Genomic DNA, 5,378 nt, shown 5'->3' with positions numbered 1-5,378 from the left:
TTGCTGTACTTGAAGATGCTGTTTGAAGTTCTCCTGTATTTAACACTTATTGCCCTTTCCTGTTGGATAAAGAACTGGTGGCTGAAATCCAAAGATTCTGTGAGACGGGAGCATTACAACATGCAGACATCAGCCCTGCATCCTAATGTAATAGATGTAGGATATTTCATGAGATCCTATTTCATGTCCAATACTGACTGGTTTGTGAATGGCTGTTCAGAGGCAAAGGTATGGGCCTTTTTTAAAATAGTCTAACAAATCAGTTAAGAGCAATAATGGAAGACCAGATTTGTGGTTGTGGTCTGCTATGCTCATGCCATGAACATGTTTCAAGGCGTGATATGGGAGAAAGCAGTGCTCACTCAGTGAGTAAACGACACTGTAATCCTCATCCACACTGTAATGTAGTAATACAGGGGTAGGTAGCCTATGGCACGCGTGCCAAAGGCGGCGGCACGCAAGCTGATTTTCAGTGGCACTCACACTGCCTGGGTCCTGGCCACCGGTCTGGGGGGGTTCTGCATTTTAATTTAATTTTAAATGAAGCTTCTTAAACATTTTACAAACCTTATTTACTTTACATACAACAATAGTTTGGTTATATATTTTAGACTTACAGAAAGAGACCTTCTAAAAACGTTAAAGTGTATTACTGGCACTCAAAACCTTAAATTAGAGTGAATAAATGAAGATTTGGCACACCACTTCTGAAAGGTTGCCGACCCCTGTAGTAATATATTTATAAAACACTGTGGAGAGGAGAGTTCTGACCGCCTCAGATTTGGTTTCCTGATGCCCAAAGTTGTGATTGTCATCACTCCATCTGAGTGCTTCCTCCATTTTCAATTTCTGTTATCTCCAGAATCAATGAGAAAGGGAGTTTGTTTCTCTTGAGAGGCCTTATGCTTGTTTGTGTTTGGGTTTTCTTTTCCTCTCCGTTGTGTTGAGAATGTAATTTTCCTTGGAAGGATGATTTTTTGCATATCTGTAGGCACTATTGTGATATAATTCAGGTCATTTTGGCAACATGCATTGCACCTAAGAGAATATTTCCTAATGGTTGACCCCTTTTTTATGTAGTTTGTAATATGTAGTGGCTGCTGAACCCTGTTTAATATTCATGAGATCTGTTGCTGTTACAGATATAAAAATATAAAGGATTTTTTTAAGCTAATGCATTTTTTTCACTGCATGTTTAAAATCCCAAAGACAAGACTTTTATTGAAGTAAGAAAACAAAAAAGGACCATAAAGCTAAAATTTAAAATATGAAACCCTCATGCCCAGGTTAGCAGCTTATGCTACTTTCATCGCAACACAGGCACCAATGAGCCTGATTTTGCACTCATTCATGTTAGTAATTGGGAGTGAATTCATTGAAGCCAATGTTTCAAGCAGGATGGAATTAAACTTGCGCCCAGAGATTGATTTAGACTTCTGTAGTCTAAGAAAAGACCCTGTGAAAAATTGCTTTCGGTTTTGGCACTCCTAGGATGTCTGGGGTAGGTTTGGTTTGGTTTTGGTGAGGTGGTAGGGTGCTGTTTCAGAGATAGCTATGTTCTTATCTGTCCCTCCTGGAGACACTTAAACTGAATGAAATGGATGATTTATAACCTGGTTGTCCAAAAAAAAGCCCCACCCCAACTCCCTGTTTCATAATGAGAATTGTTTTACCAAGTATTGATCAAACTCCACTGGGGAAAAGCAAAAAAGGTGGGGATGGAGGGGTGAAGGAAAGGAAATGTATAAGAAGATTAAGACGGGCGCAGATCAACTTTGAAATCACCTATAGCAAATGAGGTAGGAAACAGCCATTTTGAGACTTTAAGTAAAAAGCAAGAGAAATCACTTGTACATTTTTGCTATAAGGATTTTTCCCCCCAAGAATATTGAATATGAAGGTGGGGAAATTTTGATTCTTTGCACAACAATTTTTGCTCATCACTATAATTCCCTGTCATCTTTTATACTCCAGAAATGGGAACATGAAAGCCAGCACTAGGTACCAGTCTCTGAGAAACAACCTTCCACTCAATGGACCAGATCCTCGGCAGGTGTACGTAGGCACAGCTCCATTAAATCAATGCACCTATTTACACCAACTGAGAATTCGATGCTATGCTATTTCATTAACTTGTGGTGAGATTTCTTATTCCCAGGTTCTCCATTTCTATTTCCCTTGCCAGTTTGAAGTCTTACACTAAACAGAGCAGAGGATAAAATGGTAGTGCCAGAATTCCCCTGCACTTTAGTATGATCATATTAAGCTGAAAACAAAAGATGAAATATGTAGACTGGACAAAGCCTGTAAGTATGTACAGTGCAGAGAAGTCTATTTGCAGAGAGAGTGTGGGTCCAATCAAATTGGCCTGTCTTTTCATGAGGGTAGGTTTCCTGGTAATGTAGTATGAGGGTTATTTTAAAGAAATGTTTGTTCTTTGATGTATTTATTGACCTTTTATTGACCAAACCTAATTATGAAATGGTGCATAATTTATTTTGAGTTTGCTTCATCTTATAGTTAAGACTTGTATTTTTCTCTTCTTTGACTCTGCTTGTCCCATTCCCTTTTGGAGGCCAATAATACTTTTTGGCTGTGAAGCCAAACAGCTGCAATAAGTTTGAATGCAATCTCTGAGCCCCATACCTTTCTCCAAACACTACATTATCTTTTTGGCAACCTTTGCTTTGTATCCACGGCACTTTTAGTAACCACCATAAATCAACAGTATTCCTGGGCCAGTAACAGCATTTCTGAATTTGTTTTCATATATTATCTGCTTTTCTGAAGCTATGAACTGTATGAATACTAGCTGCACCAGATTGCCACCTGTTTTGCATGGATCTGTCTTATTAAGGTATCAGGTTTTTCCCCCTCTCCCACTTAGTAAAGCAGAGGTTGACTTTTTCTTTGGGGCCAGTATTTCATCTCATAACAAAGCAGCAATGTTGTTTGACCTTGTTAAATAAGCAAACAAAAACGAAAATGCAACCCAACTGATGTCTCTCTTTATAAATTTATTTTTTTGGTAAATTGAAGGTGCATGTCTGTCCACCGGGGGAATGTCTGGTTCTTGTCAATGTTTAGATTCCATGCATGGTCTGTCATAATCAAAAAGTATTTCTAAGATGATGTTCAAGTTTGTAAACCATTTGCTTGCCATAGGAATCATGGTAAACTCCCTGAACTGAGCTGTTTTCAGTAGTTTTGCTAGCTATTTTGAATTACATAGAGAACGGTCTAGTTTTCTTTCAGAAAGCCTGGAGAGTCTGAGGGTTAGGGACTTCTGATGCTCAGCAGTGAAATATAATATTCAGAATGAAGGCAGAAGGGTGAAGGTCTTAAGAATAGTGTTTTTCTTTTGTTATGTGATTTTTGTTACAGGACGATAGCACAGGCAGTATTAATGTTGCCAACGGTCCAGGCGGAGAGTGAATCATGGCATATTGATAAACTACTGTACGTCCGTTCAGTTGACAAGTACACAGTCTTTTTCTGTGTGATTGTGTTTTGGATGTGCTCAAGCAGGGTGGCTTCTTCCTCTCCCCCATTGTTTTAGTGGGTAAATCAAGTGTTGGTATCACCCTCAATGTTTTTTTGTGTGTGGTTTTTTAGTTTTAAAAATAAATTGTCTAGTTTATGAATGGGGAACACTGGTCTTCCTTAAAAGTAGCAATGTTGAATCGTCCTTAACCATCTCTCCTCATCAGCAGTTTTTCACGTGTAATGGGGCACGGCTGTGGTCTTGGAGCCCAATTCTGAAAGGTGCTGAGCTCTTTCAACGCCTGTCGGCTTCATTGGGAGTTGAGGGTGTTCAGCACCTTGTGAGATGAAGCCTCTTATGGGAAGATGTGTAAAGAAAACCAGAAGGGGGAATTGATGTATTTTAACTACTTCCAGCAATGATAATTGCATTCTGGGGTTTCTGTGAATAAGATTTAGCTGCCTTGTTCAGTCCTTTCAAGAGACTCAAACCAGATCTGTGATAAAACTTAGTTTATCCATTAAGGGAAAAAAGATGTGAAAGATTTCTCCGAAGAAATGTACCACAGATCTTCTGTTTGTTGTTCTCTGTATCAAGGATGAATTGCTGTCTGTCTCTCTCTTTATATATATATATACACACATATTAAAGGAAATTTTGATTTATATGTGTTTTAAATTCTTTTGACTAGAGATGTCAGGGTGGAACGTGTAAAGATAAAACATGTTTAGGGGGAAAAAATTGGTTTTCATGAACATGAGCAAGTCACTTTCACCTGCTTTGTGCTCCAGTTTCCCATGTGATACTTCTCTACCTCATAGGGATATTGTGAGGCTGAGCTCTGTGGTTGGAGACTTCATGCACTAAGGGCAAAGTATTATTGTTTCATGTTGATGGGATTGTGCTGTGTAACCCCCTTTTGGCTGCATGCATTGTACTCGTGAAAATAATCAGAGAGAGGAGTTTTACTGGGGTGATTTGATCTCACCCAATAACAAGACCAGGCATCAAATTGCTGTTTCTTAATTTACAGTTTACTTTTAACCCACTCCCTTAATATTTCAGTTTGGTTAGACCCTTAGGCCTCACTTCAGCAAAGTACTAAGGCACATGCTTAAGTCCCTCTTGTTTTCAGTGGAAGTTAAGGATCTGGGAGGTAGGCGTCTAAATTTCTTGGAGGATCTAGGCCCATGAGCTTAAATGTTTTGCTGAGTCGGGGCCTCAGAAAGGATCCGTACCCCCAAGGTGTGTGTGTCTGTCTCTCTCTCTTTGACTTCATAGGTCCGATGCTATGTTTGTTGTCTATTTAGTTTTATAGCAAAAGATGCAAAATAGGCACCTGGTTACATTTACTCAAGCACCTTTGGCAGTTATCTTAGCAAAACAGTCTCAACTAAATTAGCAACTAACCCTTAACCAAAAACTAAACATCAATACTCCTAGGGCTTCCCCCTCCTCAGATGCCTGGGTGAAAACATAGGCGTGGCAGCATTCCCTGAAGATCAGCAGGCTGGTGGGTACTTTGGAGATAAGGCTCCAAAGCTGAGACTTGTCTGTTTAGTTACTTTACGTAGCACAGTATGTGTACACAAAGCTGTACAATAGAACATCAGTGCCAAACTTAGAATGGGTCCCCATCTCAAAGGGTTTAGAGCAGGGGTGGCCAACCTGTGGCTCCGGAGCCACATTCGGCTCTTCAGAAGTTAACATGTGGCACCTTGTATAGACACCGACTCTGGGGCTGGAGCTACAGGCGCCAACTTTCCAATGTTCCGGGGGGTGCTCACTGCTCAACTCCTGGCTCTACCACAGGCCCTGCCCCCACTCCACCCCTTCCTGCCCCCTCCCCTGAGCCTGCCGTGCCCTCGTTCCTCTCCCCCCCCCCCCCCCCCCC

The sequence above is a fragment of the Terrapene carolina genome, unplaced genomic scaffold, assembly GCF_002925995.2.
Source record: "Terrapene carolina triunguis isolate 2854851 unplaced genomic scaffold, T_m_triunguis-2.0 Scaffold789, whole genome shotgun sequence".
Lineage (NCBI taxonomy): Eukaryota > Metazoa > Chordata > Testudines > Emydidae > Terrapene > Terrapene triunguis.
Note: the sequence above shows the minus strand (reverse complement) of the source record.